This window comes from Rhinolophus sinicus, chromosome 17 (assembly GCF_057876585.1).
Source record: "Rhinolophus sinicus isolate RSI-liver-muscle chromosome 17, RSI-T2T, whole genome shotgun sequence".
In the NCBI taxonomy this organism is placed as follows: Eukaryota; Metazoa; Chordata; class Mammalia; order Chiroptera; family Rhinolophidae; genus Rhinolophus; species Rhinolophus sinicus.
In genome coordinates, this window is record NC_142517.1 from 73,443,344 (window position 1) to 73,463,533 (window position 20,190).

General features: G+C 39.9%; 1 protein-coding gene across 1 annotated transcript in view; it reads left to right on the plus strand.

Moving 5' to 3' along the window:
* The window catches only part of MYH15 (myosin heavy chain 15), a 79,057-nt gene that overhangs the window by 23,447 nt on the left and 35,420 nt on the right, over positions 1-20,190 (plus strand). Inside the window, exons 10-14 of the mRNA XM_088793754.1 lie at positions 1,537-1,667; positions 5,386-5,504; positions 7,934-8,104; positions 14,081-14,195; positions 18,266-18,381. The gene's annotated coding sequence lies outside the window, so the exon portion shown is untranslated. The remainder of the gene's footprint in view (positions 1-1,536; positions 1,668-5,385; positions 5,505-7,933; positions 8,105-14,080; positions 14,196-18,265; positions 18,382-20,190) is intronic.

Consider the following 20,190-nt stretch of genomic DNA (forward strand, 5'->3'; position numbering starts at 1 on the left):
CTAAGTAAACTTACTGGATATGATGGCCAGCCTCTCACTAAAGACTGGAATAATTTGAATGTCTTAGACACTTATTGTTTATTTTGTGTCAAGCATTGTATTTGGCCTTGGGGATATAAGAAGATGAAATCTAGTAGTCTTTCATAAGGAGGTTAGAATAGTCACTAGTGTAAGCTTAAGGAAAACAATGTTCAACACAGGGTAGACTCCAGATGGAGATCTCCAAGACTTACTGATTCAGAAGTGTCCCAGAGGACCAAACCTGGCATCACCTTTTAAATGTTCCTGGTCCTTGGCCATTGTTATATCATAAGAATTAGGATAACATTGAGATAATTAGTTTTACCACCAGATTTCACCTTTTTCTTAATTGCCATCAATATGATCCCTTCTTTGCCTTGTTATCCTTCCATTTCCATGGCACTGTTTGTTTGTAGAGGCAAGTCTCACAAGGCTATTGTATGGATTGATATTTAATACATATAAAGAGGAAAACATGCATGAGATTTAAAGATGGCAGAATAGTTGACTTCCTTTAAGAAAAAAAGAGCAAAACGCAAAAACAGCTATGTAAAATCTACAGAATTGTGGATCTGTAGAACCAATAATATCATATCATGTTTGACCATGTTAATGACAAGAATATAAATTAAAGCCAGGTAAAGAGGACACCAACATCTTACACTTGGCAGCTCTTGGTCCTGAGAATATTGGGTTTCAAAGTCACTAGCATTAGTTTTCAGAGTGTGGCAAGAATCTATTGATTGGATTGGTTATCTAAACCAGGTAGAAGTGCAAAGGCTGAATGGCATATCCTTTTTTCCAACCATGAAAAACCAAGTCTGAGATGTTGCAGTTTCGAATAGAGTTATCTTGAGCCTGAGACCTTAGTCATCAGGAGGATGATGTTGCTTTGACAGTTCAAATTTCTGTTATTAAGTGATTGCTGCTCAGATCCATCTACTTTCTCCCATCCTGGTTGGTCAGCCCTTTGGATATCCTTCCTTTTTCTCCTATCCCCTCCTGTCTTTCCCTCCCCTCCTTTTGCACCTACCCCCTGTTTATTGAGCCCCTAGTATGTGCTAGGCACTATTATAGACACTGGAGGTATATCTGTGATCAAACAGAATCTTTACCCTCATGAAAAACAGCTAGTTTTTTTATTCTAGTGGTACAGAAAGATGGTTAAATATATATAATTTCAGGAAGTGGTTATGTACTTCATCAGTGTTTGACATGTCCCCTTCTTCAGAAGAACAAAGAATTCTAAAGAGGATACCAATACCCAAATAGTTGGGTTTCTGTATTGACACCTATAGCCTGAGAAGTTGTTTGGACCTCTTAGGGACCCAGACTCTGAGTTTACTGTGCTTGCTTAAATTAGAAGATGTGCTTTCCCAATACTGGCTGTGGTCTACAGGACAGAAGAGAGCACAAGGGCCCCAGGAAACATCCCTCCTCTACCCTCCCTCCTTATGAAGCTAATTCAGTATAGATTCTATGAGTTACATTCAGCCCTTTTTTCTCAATTCATAGGCTGATGCTGAGAAGCTCTGTATTCTGTATAAAGAGCACTTGAATGAAGCAAATGTAAAACTGGATGAAGTCACTCAGTTGGCAAATGACCTGACAGCACAGAAGACAAAGCTATGGAGTGAGAATGATAAGTAAATATTCTCTTTCACTTATGAATGAATTTCAATCCCAGCAGACTGGTGGAGGGGACAGCTGAGATAATGAACGAACCACTGAACCTGAGTGGGCATTTAAATTCTAGGGGATGAATGAGGCCTCTGATACACCCTTGTCTACAAACATAATCTTATCTGGAAAGGATTACCTCTATGCCATGTTGAGAGGCCCTGCCTAGCTCTCTTCCATGAAAGGGAAAACCAATATGCAGTTGGCTGAAACAATACTCAAGATCAAAAGATGGTAGAGGCTGTTCCCACAGTGTACAAGATATGACATTTTATAACGTCTACCTCATTAAAATAGGCATTTTTTTTCTTCTTTCTCAATAGTGAGCACATCTCTTTTGGTTTTCTTTTTTTACACTCAGAAAAAGCCATAGTGTGTACAATGGCCTACAAGGGCCATATTGTTGGGCCCCTGATTACCTCTCTGCCCTCTGCCACTACTTTCCCTTTTCTCATTCTCCCTTGGCCACATTGAGCTCCTTGCTGTTGTTTTCAGCACTCCAGGCACAATCACGCCCTAGAGTCTTGCCCTAGCTATTTCCTCTGTCTGGAATCCCCTCTTCATTCTGCAGAGACTTGAACCTGAGGGTTAATCAGTTACCTGGGGGAAGTTAGGATATGCTGTACTGGGAAGGGGATATTTGAGCACTCTCAACATGCTTTCTCCATGTGCTTCTTTTTTTCACAGTATTTAATACCTTAAAGCAAACTACTTACTTGACATAATAAATATGATAATTTGTCTCTTTCCATCTGCCAGAATGAAAGCATTGTGAAGGTGGGGGTTCTTTGTTTTGTTCACTGACGTATGTCAATTATCTAGAACAATATCTGCTCCTTGTTGGTGCTCCACAAACATTTGATAAATAAATTAAAAGTAGAAAAATATTCCATGGTTACTCTCTACTATCAACCACTATTGATAGTTGTATGTTTCTGGGGGTTGATTTTTTTAAAAAATATTTTTTCCAATCTTTTACATTGTGGCAATTGTCAACATAAGAAACATCGAAACCTGTAGATAATTTTATGAATTTATTTGAGTCAAACTGATGACAATTGCTAGGAAGCAAAATCTCAACAGATTGAGAAAATGCTCCAGAGAATGGCAGTTTTGCAGCTTATTTTATGTATTACAATAAAAGGAGGAGACCTAAGGAGGGTTACATGAAATCCACTGGTGCTAGATTAAGAGGGTCGAAGAAAGCAAAGTGGGTCAATTTCTGGGACTAGATAGAAAGCAAAATGGAGAGACATTTCTTTTACGTTGGTATGGACAGGATAGTTAACCTTGTACAGCACATAGAGATAGTATGCGGGCAACAAGATAATAGCAAGGGGTTCTGTGGTCTCATGCTCTGGTGGCTATGTTTGACGGGTCTGGAAAAGAAGATTACTGCGACATTCTGAGGGTATGTTATCTTAGATGCAAAAAGACAACAGACAGGCTCAGTTAAGGTAATGATTGACCTTTGTCAAGAAAGCTTTGTCATGACTACCCGCCATGACTTTCTTTCAGTTAGGAATTTTAATTTTCATACCATCCTCTGTGGTTACTTTCAGTCTCTGAGTTTTTAAGGACGGCCATGCAGGTCTCCCCTGAGGTTGTCAGGTTTAGAATGCGGCCCCTTTTTCATTCACATAATCTAATTGGAGTTCTTATTACATCTTGACCCGGAGTATATATCTTTTTAATATTCTGTGTGACACAACCAGAAGTATGAATAAAGCACTTCTGTCTCATACTGAAGTACAATGTGTGATTGAGTTCTGAGCTGAACTAAAGACTTTTTTCAGAGTATCACATTTACTTGAACAATTGAAAAACACACTATGCTTATTCAGACTTAGGTATTTGGCAGATAGTTTTTAGAAAATAAAGTTAGCCTGCACTTCATGGAAATAACTATCAATATTCATTGCCAATCATATAATTGGAGTTGTTAGGCAAAAATTTAGATTTTGGAACACATTATGTGCCATCATGAGCTTGACGGCTCTCAAGTCTTAAACAATTTTCTGATGAGACCAGTGGTGATATTAACAAATACGATTTTTAAATATTGTCTAATGAAATCTGTCAACATTTGGAAGCTCTGCCTAAGGCAGTGAACATATATTTTTCAAATCACTATTGTATGATGTTACAAAATCATGTGTGGGTAGAAGATATAATCAAAGTTTGAGATAAATCCATGAATTTTAATGTAACAATAAACAAGTTCATTGATAGGGTTTATTCTATATTGCAACTAAACCTTAAGAAACTTCTATATCTTGAATTTTGGTGTAGTATCAAATAATGGTCACAAATTATCCGAAAAGACTATGAAAAGATCTTTTTTTTTTGTTTTCAACTACCTATCAATGACAGGCTGGATTTTTTTTCATACACTTCAACAAAAAATGATATATAACAAAAGATTGAAATCAGAAGCAAATACGAGAATCCAGCTGTATTTTACTAAGCCAGAAATTTTTTTAAAATGTGAAACAATGCTATTTTTCACCCTAATCTTTTTTTTTTGGAGATTATAGTATTTTTTCCCTAAAAAAAGTGTTTTTTATGTTAGCATGTTAACACAGCATTAAAATTTTTATTATCATTTTTAAATAAACTAATACACATTTTAAATTCCTCTTTTACATTCTAATACATTATCTGTTAATATAAAACCCACATAAACAAAATCTCTTTGGGTACCTCAATCATTTTTAAGCATACGAAGTGTTCCTTAGACCAAAAAGTTTGGGAATTGCTACTTTAGCCCACACAGGTGCTTCCTTATAATGGTTAGAGTTTTAGAACTTTTTTGTAATAAGAGGGGTAGGGGTCATAAACATTTGGAGCTTCACTGTTACACTAATTGTACTACAGAAGCAATGGCCTTTGCCCAGGATTGGCTCAGCTTTTAGTACCATTTCTAATAACCAAGGCATTTCTGTCCTATCATTAATGAAATAAGCTAATCAGAGAGGGTAGACTGGAGTGTAATAGAATTTCCCCTCTCATGGCCACATTCTCTACTATTTAATGACTACTTCTAACATTTATTTAGCAATTAGTCTACAAAATACATTCACACTCATTTAATTTTCATTAACAATCTTTTATTGTTATCTTCATTTTACAAGTGAAGCCAAGAAGTGTAATTATGTAAAAATTATATGGTCAGAAATTGGTAGCGCCACACATAATAAACAAGGGGGCAGACATAGAAGAAAGAATGTGTTCTGCAGGGTTCAAAACTTAATTTGAATCTACCTTCACCAATTACTGGCTATGCATATTGATGTCTCAATCACATTTAAATAAGCTGCCCTGTTTCTCCCTTTGCAAAATGGGTAATACAATACCTATGTTATCAAGGAGTTATGAGAATTAAGCTAGATAATATGCATAAAATACCTATTGCATAGAACAGTCTCATAATTGGTAGCTAATATTATCTGTTATTAACTAATACTTACTACTAAAAATCAGTTCTTTATTAGGGCTCTCTTCTGAGTCCTGGGAAGGATCATTGCCATGATTTTGCTGATAACTGGACTCTCAGACCCTTTCTAAATATCAGAACGTGTGGGTAGGAGTCATTTTTGTTGCCCTTAAGGTCAACATGTTAAATGGGGGAGGCAGTATATGAGCGAGACCCTGATCAATTTACTTTGTGAACTTGTTCTGTAGGCAAGTTCCTAAGGAGGCTGGAAGGAAAGGAGGCTCTGATAAACCAGGTTTCCAGGGAGAAGAGCACTTGCACTCAGCAAACTGAAGAACTGAAAGGGCAGCTGGAAGAGAAGACCAAAGTAATGTATCTATTTTTTCTCACCAGTAGCTTGACCATATGTTAAGATAAAAAAAAGTCCTTGATGGTTCAGCCTGAATATCTTCCCATATAAAAGAAGAAATGAAAGTGCCCTAGAAGTTATGGGAAAACTTGTTGGACCTTCTATGTATCGGGAAGGACCCTGATCACTGAAGGATCTTCCTCAGTGATTCAAACTGCGTCTTTAGTTTGTCAGATTTAGAGCAAGCAAAATATGTGTTTCCATTTTACATTATTACTTGAACAGAAATTCAGCAAGGCTCTTTATGGATCTTTGATTTTGAATTGCAACAAGAAGTGGAATTAAATCAAAGACCAAAATGAAATCAATGGGCCTGGCTTAGCTCAAGATCACTTTTAAATTGTCAATAAATTATAGATATTAGTCATTTCCAAAGTGAATATATAATGTTGCTAGTAGGTGACCCCAGTGAAAGTGGTTCTTTAAAGTGAAAAGCATAATGACTATCGTGAGAGATGAATTTTATGAACCCTGGTATTTCAAGCTAATTCTTAGTTCACATTCAAGGGATCTTGTGACTAAGACCCCGCAGTGCCTCACTGGTGTATGAGCTCCCTGCAAAGGCATCTACTCTGAGGGTGAGGTCATCAAGTCTTCACCCTTCTGTTTTTAAATATTTTATTCTATTTCCCCTAGTTTTCTTATTTTCTATATTCTATATAAAGTTTGAAATGACTACTCTGGTTTGTGCATCCGGCATTACGCTAGATACTTCTCTCATGTTAACTCAATCTTCATATAAGTCTTATAAAGCAGGTAGGATTATATCTTTATATATGAAGAAACCAAACTCTGAGATGACAGATAACTTGCCCAAGGTCGTACAGGCCGTAGTAGACTATGAGAGAATTTCAGCACGTAGTGAAGTGATTTGATTTATATTTTAGAACAGCGTTCTGGCTTTCTTCCCAGTGGCTTCCAATTGGCCTACAAGGCCCCCTTGCTCTGGCTCCAGCCTCCTTCTGCACCTTAGGTCGTACATCTGCTTCCCTCATTTACTCCCCTCCAGTCGCCCTGGCCTCCTCTTTGCCTCTTAAACAGCCACCATCATTCCTGCCCTAGGACTTTTATAGCTGCTGTTCCCACTGCTTGAAGGCCCTTCCCCAAGGTCTTTGGAGATGACAAGGAGCCAAGCATTCTACACCGTGTCAATCTGTTGTATTGCCTTAGTATGGTTAGCTATTTTATTTATATGATATGATATTAATTGGGTTATATATTTCCTTTGTGTATCCTCTCACTTCTTTTTGGCTCCTTCGTGCAAAGACTTTGTCTTTGTCCCATTTATTTCTGAAACATTAATGCCTAGATAGGTGCTCAATAAATATATATTAAATAAGAGGAAGGGTCCCCATTTGAAGCCAAGTTTATCAGGTTCCAAAGCCTGCGCCCTCTCAAGGCTACTAGGTAAATTTGCCCTCATTCCCTACCCAAGGGTGTCTGGCTGAGGCTGCTATTAACTAAGCTTGGGCTCACAGAGCTGCATCTACCAAAGAATACGCCTTTTTCTAAGGTGCATAAGGGACACATGAGGACTGGGGGAGACCCCGGATCTTCCCACTAGACTAGGTTATCTCCTGGGAACTAGGATGCTAGTTTAACCGGACTACCACGTTAGTGATACAAATGTTCGCTAAACTCAGCTCTCTTGTCCAATACATACAGTAGCCATTACTATACTACAGGGAGCTACTTAAATTTAAATTGATGCTAATTAAAATTTAATAAAATTAAAATTCAGTTTTGCCCACACATTGTACTGGGGATATTTTCAGTGTTCAGTAAGTACATGTGGCTAATGGTTACCATATCAGACAGTGTACATTATGTATAGCATATACTCATAACTATAGAAAGTTCTATCGGATGATGCTGTTTTAAAGTGATGCAATAAAGTTTTCTGAGATTTACTTGTGAAATAAAAGATTTTGTTTTTCTCATCAATGGAATGAAAAGGCTAGACTAAATCTCAGTGGTTCTTTCTAGTCCAAACAAGATCTGAGTCTTATATATTGCTAAATATAAATCCTATTGCCTAAATGAAGGGAATATTCTCCTTGATCCTTTTTCACTCTCCACTATTTCCAGAACTCCATGTCTGTCTGTTGTTGAAGCCCACATAGTCAGGCTGGCATTTCCCTAAATAGAATTCTCTTTCTTGTTTTAACAGCAGCAATTAGATACTCTGTCCTTTCTCTTCTTGTCCCAAATTCTCTTCCTGATATTATCTTACTAGGTTCAGGTTCAGCTTAAATGTGTGGCAGGTTGTTATTAACCTTATCTAAAAAAAAGAAAAGAAAAAAAAAATGATGTCACCTCCAAGCTTTTTGTTGTTAATGGTGGTGGAGCCTTTTTTCCAATGTGTGTTGTGCCCCATATCGTCACAGAGTGCCCTGGCCCAGGCCCTGCAGTCAGCCAAGTGTGACTGTGACCTTCTACAATATGAGAGCAATATGAGGAAGAGCAAGAGGCTAAGGCTGAGCTGCCCTGGGCCCTCTCCAAAGGCAATGCCGAAATGGTGCAGCCATCCAGAGAGCTGAAGACGTGGAGGATGCCAAGTGAGTGAGTCGGGCCAGGCTACCCTGGACCTGGAGTTAGTTACACAGAGGAGTATGAGAATAGTGTCATGTGTGCATCTAACAAATCCTTGCCAAGTGCATGAATGAGCCTGAGACCAAAGCTAAAACAGCCACCACTGGCAAGAAGCACATGCTCTAGAGTGGATAACAAATAAACGTGATTATACAAAATGATAAAGCCTCGAGAGAGGTCCTGAGGAAAGAAAGGAGGCTCTTTCCAGGGACACAGGGAAGTCTTCATAGAAGATGTGACTATGAGCTATGGTTTAAGAATGGGCTAGCACTTAAAATTCTATATTTCATTTGGAACACCAAAATAATTGAATCCATGCATGGAGGTGTCTCCACGCATTGAAGCCACTTGTCTCTGGCATACAATGTGTAGACTATGAAGTGGTCTGTGGACATGGACAGGGATAGTTGGAAACATGGTAGGATCTGTCGTCATGCCTTATGGGGCAAAGGTTTCTTGAAAAAAAAATCATCCTCAGGTCACCTCTAGGGTTAGACTATCAAGTTCTTCTCAGGAACTACAGGAGTTTGGGAGCCCAAACGAATCAAGTCTTCGTATCAGGTTATAGTACTGGAGAGTTTCGCTCAGAGATAGAAGGACTGCGTATGTTGGAGAGAAAATGTCAAGCCAACCCCAGCTTGTAATCATTAAAGGTTTACTCAAAAGAATGTGTCCCAGGCTTGGTAGCCTGGCAAAAATCCAGGACAGATGAATACATTTCTTTTTAGCTTCAACCAAAAATATTGTTTCTCAGTTCTTCACTTAAATCTTTGAGATACATTGTTATGCAGTTGTTGAACAGCTGCTGTGTTCTGTCCCAGAACAGGTACCAAGTAATCCATCTCTGTGGCCAAAGTAACTTAAAAAGGGCTTTGGGATGACAGATACTAAAAATACCTGTAGTAGATTTTTTACAAACTCTGAACCACAGAAAAGTGGGGCTTTCAAATGAAATGACTCTTTATATCTAAAATATGGCATTTGATTCTAAAGTAAGGATTTTTAGTCCTTCTAATGATTAAATAATTTTGGGGAAAGTGCCTACCCGTTATTCTGTTTGATGGTATTTTTTGAGGGGTAGAAAAAGTGCAAAAGTATATAGACTGCTTTATGACCACAAGTATTTCTTGGAACTAGCCAATTGTTGTTGTAGTTCTATTGTACATAGCAACTAAAGAAAAATAATTGCTAAGCATGGTAATAGCTGAAGACTATTTTAGCTTTAAACTTAAACATCAATTAAATTAAGCATTGTCTATATTATACTTTCCCTCTAAATCACCTCAAGGAGGCAGAGCCACACAAAAAATTCTAGGATTCTATCTATTTGTTGTTGTTGGAAAGTTGAGGACTGGCGGCTTTGATTTCCACGATGAGTTAGTTTAGCAGAATGTAGCTCACCTGAGACCCAGTTTACTGCTTCTGAGTTCTAAGTGCCCTGAGGATAGAGATTTGGTTTCTTAATCTCCTGTATCCCCTTGCATAGTTTATACAACTAAGTAGTTCCTTATAGTTGGTAAGTTGAAGAGCAAACTGATAGTTGGTATTAAATGCAGCACAACATTATCAGTGAAATGAGGGTGACCAACTTGTCCAGTTTGCCCCAGATTAGCCTGATTTTAGCACTGATAGTCCCATGCCCTGGTGAAACCCCTTAGTTCTGGACAAACCAGCCTGGTTGGTTACCCAAAGTAAAATTCCTACTTTCTGGTATCAATGGAGCATTTCTAAATTAGTTTAAATACATGTAATGATTTCACAAGACTCCTCTTTTAGGTGGGATACAACATCAGACTCTCTTCTTTTTTCCCCCCCAACTTTATTGAAATGTACTTGACCTAACATTGTGTAAGTTTAAGGTATACAATGTGATGATTTGACACATGTACATATTGCAGAATCTTTGCTATAATAAGGTTAGATAGCACATCCTCTACCCCCATAATGACCTTTTTTGTTGTTGTTATTGTTGTTATGCTGACAATATTAAAGCTCTATTCTCATAGCAACTTCCAAGTATATAACACGGTATTGTTAACTATGGCCAGCATGTGGTACATTAGAACCTCCTCTTAACAGATAAGGACATTGAAGCAAAGATGTGAAGTGACCGTGCTTAGAAAGCCAGGAAGCAAAGAAAAGCAGTTAGGGCACATTTCCTTCCTGGATGCTGAGCACAGATTGGTTTTGGCAGGATTCCACCAAAAAGGGACTTTGTCACCACATTGCTCTGTTGGGCTAGTTGTATGGCACATGTAAATTCCTGAGGACCTCCTTCTGTTTAATAACAGTGGCTCAGAATAAGCTTTGGTACACACAGTGCCTTTCATCTAAGAAGTACAATGAGTAAGAAGGGGACTGCCAGTGTCCCTGCAAGAGATGTGAGCAAGAGAACACATTTGATCCATTAGAAAGCTCCAAAGCCCTGTATTGTGGGGGTGGGGGAAGAGGCACTTTAATAAACCACTCATCTCAGGGGATGCACATGGGCACTAAAGCACCCCCTTAACAGCCAGGGGACCTGTGACGTGAGTATAATGATAGCATGGATTGGGGTATATATATTTGGGCAGAAGAGCTGAGGTGGAAAAAACATTCAGAGAAAAAAAAGAATTTTGGCATGTTTGGGTGCCACATGATAAGAGGAAGAGAGAACAGCAGGAGAGAGCCAAAGAATGTTCCTTGGAAGCATGAAGCCAAGGAGCTCTTTAGAGAGTAGATGCGCCTAAGGATTTTTAACAGTTGCTTACTATTGGTGGGGGGTTCAGTACAAACTTTCTCTTTCTCTCATTCCTTATGAAGTCATCAATTAATTCTATATTGCTTATTTAAGGTAAGCAAATACTTACAGGAATTCAGAGATCCTGAGTTCCAAGTCCAGGTTGGCAAAGTGTAGGAGAAAATAAAGAGCCCATGGACACGGGAGCTAGAGTATGGCGGTCAGACATCTGGATTCTATAGGTACAAGGAAGTCATTTTCAGACACGCGGTACTTTTGCTGCATATTATTAAGCCAACCTCAGGGGCCACCCTATTTTGTACCCAAGCACTATCTTTAATCAAGGACAAACTGGATGGACTCCCAGAGGGCTGTGGCTCCACTCACCCGTTGTGTCTGCCCTTCTCAGGAAGAACCTAGCAATTAGGTTGCAGGACACTGCGGAAGCCATGGGGGTGGCCAATGCCAGAAATACCTCCCCAGAGAGGGCCAGGCACTGGCTGCAGCTTGAGCTGGGGGACGCCCTGTTGGACCTTGGAAAGGCCTGCTCTGTGGCAGCCGCACTGGACCAGAAGCAGCGGCACGTTGATAAGTGCCTGGATGACTGGGGACAGAGGCATGAGGAGTCCCAGGCAATGCTGGACGCCTCAGAAGGAGGCCCGGGCCCTCAGCACCCAGCTCCTCAGGCTCAGGCATGCGTATGAGGAGAGCACCATGAGCCAGGAGACCCTCCAGAGGGAGAACAAGAACCTCCAAGGTACTCTGAGCCAGGCTGGGAGCCAGAGCTGGAGCAAGGAGCTCAGGGAGAGCCCAGATTCAAGGGCAAAGCTGCTGCCATGGCAGATGCCTCAACATGGGCATGCTCCCACTCAGGTTTTAACTCTTCCATTTCTAATACTTAAAACAAAATTTTCACAAGTATTACTTTTATTAAATTAATTCTAAACATAAGACTACTTTTCTATCGTTAGCCCCAATTCCACTCTGTAAAGCAGGGTTGTCCAAACTGCGGCCCGTGGGCCAACTGCGGCCCATGATCCATTGTTAATTGGCCCGCAGCAAATTCCAAAAATATATTTAGTTTACTTAAATAAACCAGGTGAGGCAATACATACTTCACCTCGAGTGAGTGGCCCGGCTGTTTGTGTATTTTACTGCATACGACCCTTGGTGGAAAACGTTGAAAAAAGTTTGGACACCCCTGCTGTAAAGGAAGCCACTATTAAGAGTTGTTTTATATCCATAGCCTTACCAAGATGTGCTATGCATAGACCCACGCGTGTATTTTTTAGTCAAATTGTACATTATTCTACAGATTTTATTTTTTCATTTCTCAATGTATTTTCTAATTCAACAAATATTTCTATTGCCCATACTGCGTGCCAGGCCCGTTTTATATACAACGACTCATTGTTTCATTCTCAGAACAGTCCTATGTGTTAGTTTCTTTATCTGTAAAATGCAGATTATATTGAGTCATGTAAGGTTAAGAACTTGTCTGAATTCACAGTCAATAGGTAGCAAATTTGAGATTTGATCCGAGCCACCTTGACTCCACCGGACACACTTAACTACCGGGCTTTGCTGCCTTCCCGTGTGCCATGCGCTTCTTTCATGGCTGTCCATGGAGAACTCCACGTTAGTGTTAATAGCTACATAGCGTTTTATAATAAGGATGACTAACACTTATTTAAGTAAACCTTATTCATTTTAGATATGATTTTTCACAATTTTAAATCTATATTATACATCCCTGTACATGTATTTGTGGACATGTAAAAAAATATTTCATTCAGTTAGAGTTCTAGAAATGAAATTGCTGGGTTAAAGGAATGCATTTTTAAATTTTGAGATACAGCCAAGCAGCCCTTCAAAGAGGCTGCCAACTTACACCAGCGCCAACAGTCATGTGCATTAAAACCCCGAGAGGCCCTGGGAGCAAGTTCATTACTATTGGAGGCATAAATAAAACTTGCTTTCTATGTTGACCTACATACTCCGTGATCAGGTCCCTAACTGGGCATGTGAGAGGTGCTGGAACAGTGGTTAGAAAACTTTAGTTGCATCTGAACCACGTGGAGGGCTGGCTAACATGCAGTTGGCTGGGTCCTACCCCCAGAGTTTCTGATTCAGTAGGTTTAGGAGGGGGGTCTGAGACTTTGCATTGCTAACAAGTTCCCACACAGGCCTGTGCTCTGGGTCTGCAGGTTAGGCCAGAGCTGCCAGTGTGGGGACCACGCTTGGCCTGGGACGGGATGTGGGCAGAGGTTTTTGTTCCCCCAAAAGCTCTCCAAGTGATTATAAGGTATAGTCAGATTAGAGAACCATTGTCCCAAGTTTTCTCTGGTGAACCCCTCTTCTGGAGAGGGCTTATCAGAGAAGGATTTATTATTCACATGAGAATTGCCACCTAATGGGTTTGTTTCTGTAACTTTTAAAAAGTCTTGTCACATCACACTACAGTCCAGGGTCTCAGAGGTGCAGGCAAGCTCTTGAGCTCCTTCTACCGCCTCTGGGCTGTGGGTATTTCCCAGAGCTACTCGGCCCTCATCCAACCTTTTAGGTACCTGAGTCTTCCTTCATGAAGAGGCATAACTGACAATAACAACGTCAGGAAGTGGAGGTTTTCTCACTTCTGGATGCCCTATTCTGTCAAAGGTTTGTGCCCATCCCATGAGAAGCTAGCCACAAACCCTCAAGTGCTTTGAGCTCCTTCCGATTCTTTGGTCTATCTGGATGCGTTGTGTTGCCCTCTGGCAGACAATGACGCAGCTTATGCTTTAAGTTCCCATGCTAGTGTGGCATGGACCCTGAGAAAACAGCAGCCACTGGTGTTCATAGCTAAGAATGTACACTGAAAGTGTAAGGATTCCAGGTCTGTTTTGTAGAGTACCCCCAGGCAAAATCTGTCCTGGCTCTTATAAGCAGGACAACCAAGTACAGTTGTACAGGTTGTTCATTGCACAATACTCTAAGAAACATCATCCTCACCAGTTGCTGTAGGCAACTTTCTGGCAGACGACAGAAGAATATTCATATATTGAAGAAGAGATGCTTTTTTCTAATTCAAAGGTCCCATAGTGCCAGCAGTGGCCTTGCCATCAAGTTACCAGGAATGGCATGACCACGGTCCCAATGGGCTTCCAGGAATAGTCTGTTATGCCTGATAGCATGGGTCTGAGACTGATTCCTGTCACTAACCTTGCTTTTCTTCCCTTTCCAGAAGAGATTTCTAATCTGACAAATCAGGTGAAAGAAGGAAACAAGAACTTTGAAATGGAAAAGGTCAAGAAATGAATTGAACAAGAGGAGTCCAGGTGGCACTGGAAGAAGCAGAGGTAATACCTTCAGGGAGCGAGGAAGGTTTCTACCATTGTGACAAAGAAGAAGATCTGCATTCCAATAATAACAACAACAATGACACAGTGATACTTATTCAAGTGTTACCTACATGCTGGGCACTATGCCCAGTGCTTGATATGCATTATTTTATGTAACCACCCTAGCAAACTACTGTCTCATTTTACAAATGAGGAAATTGAGGCTAAGAAAGCAGGCTACCAACACTAGATGCAAATCTCCTGATTGTAATGAAAGCAGGAACCATGCCTACATTGTTCACCTATTTATCCCCAGCACCTACACACTCACAACTCCAAAGGTGGCCCAAGGGCCATCTGCATGGGATCACCAGGGAGCTTGTTAGAAATGTAGACTCTCAGGCCTTTTCCTAACTTCTTCCTCACTAAATAATCAGTCAAAACACTTTTTTTTTTTCCCCAAAATAATTTTAGGTAATTTGTTTCGGAAAGCTCATCTTTGTGTGGGTGTTTGACAGGAGTATTTTTAGTGTTATGGATTAAAAGTTCAGGGAAAATCGCTGATTTTATCCATTGGTGTGTGCTAGTGGTTGACAGGACTACTGAAAAGACCTTTTGCCAGAGGGTGAGCTAAAATGTCCTCATCCTGTCACAGTCATTAAGTAGTTAACAAGCCCTTTAAAGCCTCTTTTCTCACAGCTGAGTTTCATTTTCTTGACCCACCCTTTGAATGAGTACCCAGTCACATTAAAAGACAGCCCCACCCACTCACCTTCCAATAGAGAAAATGATTTTTAAGAGGCACAGCAGTCAGTTGTAGACAGGGGCCTTTTGGAAGTGTGATAATGGAAAATTAGAGCCCAGAGGCCTACTTTGTACCAAGCAGTGTCTGTTAAATTTATCTCACTGCTACATTACTGTAAGAAGCCTGCCAGACATTAGCTGTGCCCATATTACCCTGCATGTAGAGTTGTCAAGTGGATAGCTCTTGACACGAGTCTTGCCTTTTTATGCATAATTGTTTTCCAAGGTGTAGAGGAGAAAAGGGCCACATACTAAACCTGACAAACTCAGGAGAGGCCTGCATAGCAGGCCCTACAAACTCAGAGACCAAAAGTAACCACAGAGGATTGTCTGAACATAAAAATTCCTTACTAAAAGCAAGTCATGGCGAGTAGTCACGTCCTGAGCCTGTAGCTTCCTTGACAAAGGTCAGTTTTTACCTTAAGTGAGCCTGTCTACTATCTTTAGCATCTAAGATAACATACCTTTGAAATGTCACAGTGATCTTCATTTCCAGACCCCTCAGGGCACAACCACCCCAGCAGAGCAAGAGACCACAGAATCCCTCATTGTTATCTTGTTTCCTACATACCATCTCTATGTGCTGTAAAGGTTGTTTATTAACTATGCTGTACTCACCAATGTAAAAGAAGTATGTGTCTATGTTTTACTTTTTATCCAATCCCAGAGATTTCCCCTTTGCTTTCTCCCACCCCCTTAATCTACCACCAATGGGTTTCATATAACCCTCCTTATATCTCCTTTGATTCTAATATAAAAATAAGCTGCAAAACTGCCATTCTCCCAAGCATTTTCTCAATCCGTTGAGATTTTGCTTCCTGGTAATTGTTGTCAGTTTGGCTCAAATAAACTGATAAAAATTCTCTACAGGTCTGGATGTTTCTTATGTTGACAATGGTCTTCTACATTTTATATAGAATCCTTTTAATTAACAGTATGGTATCCCCTAGCAAGCCTTGCCACCTTGTTTGAGTTGGTAAACCTTGTTTCATTTACTTGTTTCCTTTCGGTCTCTGGCCATCCTAGCTGGGACTTTCTAAAGCTACCACTTTAACCCAATGAAGTAACTGCTGTGTTAGAAATTTCAAGCACCATGACAATCCAATGTGAGATATGATTGGCCAGGGGTGATTTTAGACCTGTATAACATAGCTTGGGTGCCAAAAAATGTACACAAGTGGACACTTTGGTCAACGTTGCTCAAGCAACAGTTTGCCCTAATCAGACGTGTCTGGACGCTCATGGTAACCACTTTGAGCACCTCTTGAATTGCAGGAGTCAAATGTAGCTTTTATTCATCTTTTGTTATCGGTATGTATTGAGTATTACAATTTTCCTTTCTTAAAGCGTGGATACATTTTTTTGGCACCCTCTGCATAGGCATCTTTGTATATTAAGTTGACAGGCACTTACATCAAAGGTGAGAATAAACCCATAGCGCTCATACTATTTAGTGCCACTAGATGGCGTTCTATTCTATTTGAATTTTCTCAAGTTTTGTCTTCAGCCACATCCATAAATACTTCATCAACTTGGACATGTATTTGTAAAATTGGGTTATTTATTTTCCTGGGTGAGCCTTTATGAGAAACTTTATCAGATTATGTTTGAAGTCACAGAACTCAAATTATCCTAGGTCACCTTCTTCAAAGATTCACTTTCTCAGTGCAATCTGGAAGGTGAGAGGTGACAGTTTCCCCCGGAGGGGAAGGAAGGGTACAAGTCCCTAGGAGTAAATTGCTATCCAAGCTTTTGGTTTTGATTTATTTTTGTTTATATTGAAGGTAGTGTTGAGAGAACAGCAGCAAAGCCTTAAGCCATATTAAAATTTCCAACATCTTTCTTATTTTTATTTTGAGATTGCTACTCAGTTTTACTTTTTACCTTTGGTGGTATGTGCTAAGCACTTCTCAGAAGAGGCTACTATAAAAATTACTCCTGCCCTCAGGACTGTCTGCCAACTGTTAACTGACCAATAGCTTGTCATCACCTCTTGTGCCCTTTATAAACATCCTCTTCAGTAGTCTCCAAATGTTTGTTTATTTAATTTCTTCTTCCATATAAATTTTATCTTTGGAATAGGCTTTAAATATGTAATCAAACCTTCACTTTTAAACTTCAATGGCCTTTATAACAACCCTGGCAGTAATTGCCTTGCTTATTTTTAAATATTCAAAGAAGCAAGAAATCACCCTCCCTGTCAAAGCAATCCATTTGAAGTAGTAGTAATAATTGTGATAATGGCTCACACCAATGTTACATGTTGAGTACATCCTAAATTCCTTTATTGTTTTTCATATGACAGTATTTGTCCTGTTTCTTGCTCTGAATGCTTTCAACTTTTTCTCTATCTCTCTGTGATATCCAGAATTAAAAGATTTCAGGTGGAATTATCATCTTCCTTGTTCTAGCTTTGACACTTTTATTGATTCATCCCAAATAAATTAATTGAAAAAAGTCAAGAGTAATAAATTTGAAAGTTTAGATATAGTCACAGATAAAATTGAAATTTTCTATTTCAAAAATGCTTTAAAACTGGGCCGGCCCGATGGCTCAGGCAGTTAGAGCTCCATGCTCCTAACTCCGAAGGCTGCTGGTTCAATTCCCACATGGGCCAGTGGGCTCTCAACCACAAGGTTGCCGGTTCAACTCCTCGAGTCCCGCAAGGACTCATGCAATCAGAAACCATGGCTCCACCCCCTGCAACTAAGATTGAACACGGCACCTTGAGCTGAGCTGCCGCTGAGCTCCCGGATGGCTCAGTTGGTTGGAGTGTGTCCTCTCAACCACAAGGTTGCTGGTTCGACTCCTACAAGGGATGGTGGGCTGCGCTGCACCCCCTGCAACTAGAAAACGGCAACTGGACCTGGAGCTGAGCTGCGCCCAACACAACTAAGACTGAAAGGACAACAACATGAAGCTGAATGGCACCCTCCACAACTAAGAATGAAAGCACAACAACTTGACTTGGAAAAAAGGCCTGGAAGTACACACTGTTCCCCAATAAAGTCCTCTTCCCCTCCCCCCCCAAAATGCTTTAAAACTATAGTTCTTGAACTATAGCTGAAAACCTTAAGCATGTCAAAACTATAAGTGATATAACAAACAAAAAGTTATCACTTATCTTCTCATTCTGTTCCAATCTTCAGGAAACTGATTTGAACTTAGATCTCTCCCAGCAAATCTAAAGAAAGCTACATTAGAGATATACATTTTGAAAAGAAGAAAAAAAACTTTTGTCTAAAAGTGAACTTAATTTAGTGGTTTTTATTTATGTATTTCAGGGAGCTCTGGAACGTAATGAAAGCAAGATTCTTCATTTCCAGCTTGAACTCTTGGAAACTAAAGCGGAACTTGAAAGAAAGCTTTCACAGAAAGACGAAGAAACAGAAACTTTTAGGTATTTAAGATTATTTTGATAAGAAACAGTTGCATATTTTGGAACTCTTGACTGAACAGAACTTGATGTATTTGGCTATTTTTATGACCCCTATTGGAACATTTCCAAACTTAATCAGTCTAACCCTACATTAGAATCTTTCTGGTACACAGCTTTTATGACTTTTTTTTAAAAAATATTTGAGCAGCTTCTACTCTTATACAAAACCTCACAAAAAGCACAATTAAGTGTATATTTACTATGTATACTGTCATGGTTGTTGTATAAAAAGTCTTTCTTGGGTATTCTAGAAACTGATAATGTTAAACAGTGGAGGAAAAGAGCTAAACATTTGATGCTGTGCATTCAAATTAATGTCAGATCAGAGTGAAAATTTCCCATACCCCCTGCCTGTACCTGTAGCCATTTGTTTGGAGAGGGGCAAGCCAAGAGCTAAGCTTGCTTATTGAATCCCTGTTGAAGCAGCTGAGTCCTAATAGTCAGGAAACTGAATTAGACAGGACTCATGGGTGGCAGGATCTTTTCTTAGCTTCATTATTACGAGCTGATGACTTTAGACATCCTACATCTTAGCTTCTCAGTGAAGTGAGGGGATAAAAGCAGCCCTATCCATGTCACAGAAGGTGGTACGGGAGATCAGTAAGCTGATGTTGGCAAAGCTTTCCCAGCCTATGGATCAAAGGCACAATTATAAACACATGGAATGAACCATGATTATATTATCTATCTGATCTGTTCCCTTAAGTCAATGCCATATGTCAGCAAAGAAAATCCTCGAACTTTGAGTTTCAATTGGCAACTTGCTTTCAATGTGTTTGTTAAGAAAAATTTTAAAACCTGTACAATTGAACTGGCCTCTTTCCCATATCCCATTTCAGACAGAACTCCCAGGGGGTCATTTTTTTTAATGAGGATGTCAAGCCAAATTTGGCCCTCTGTGTGCTTTGAGTTACCTTTGCTCTCACTCACAGGCACTTTTCCTCTCGAGGACTGACTGTGGTGATGCATTCTGGTCTGCTTAAGAGGCTCTGAGTCAATGTCTAAAAGAATTTTTTTGATGAAGGGTGAAAACATTGGGCCTTGATATTTGCCCTACTTCTTCCACGAGGAACAAAAATGAATGTCTCCCTGTGCAGTTTAAAAAAAAGAAAAAAAGCTCATTTCAGGTAACGTCAAACTTGTGCCTATTAATAAACCTAGCTCAGGAAAAATGAATCCTCAGAGAGTCTGCATCTCATCAGGTACATCTGAATGTCATAGAGCTGCTCACCAATTATAATAATCTTAGTGCAAAGGAAACTAGAGATCCAAACAGCTCGGGCTGGAGAGGAAAGAACGGAAGACTAGGCGGGAGCTGTGAAGGGGCTGAAAAAAGAAGGGGCTGGATGGAGGGAGGGGTGAGCTATTCATGAGCTTTATAGTTAATGATTCATAATCACTATAATAGGTTTATCTGGAAAGGAAAGATGAGCATATCTTACAAAACATCACAAATAGCATCACAGGCCCTTCCTGTGCAAGTGCTCTGTGTGAGTGCAGATTGTATCAGAACGCCTTGGTTTACTTTGATGGTTTCATCTGACTTCAGGGCTACGAGAAGAAGGGATGTTAAGGAAACCGAATAGAATGCAAGGGGAAAACTCAAGCAAAGCATAAGATTTCAAGCAATCAAGGATAAGCCAGGTAAATCATGGAACTCAAGGGAAACATTGGACAAGATAAGGTTCAAGATCCTATGTCCACATAAACCCTGGGAAACTCTACAGAAATTAGAGGATGCCCGTGAGATAGGACGTAGGAAAGCAAAGG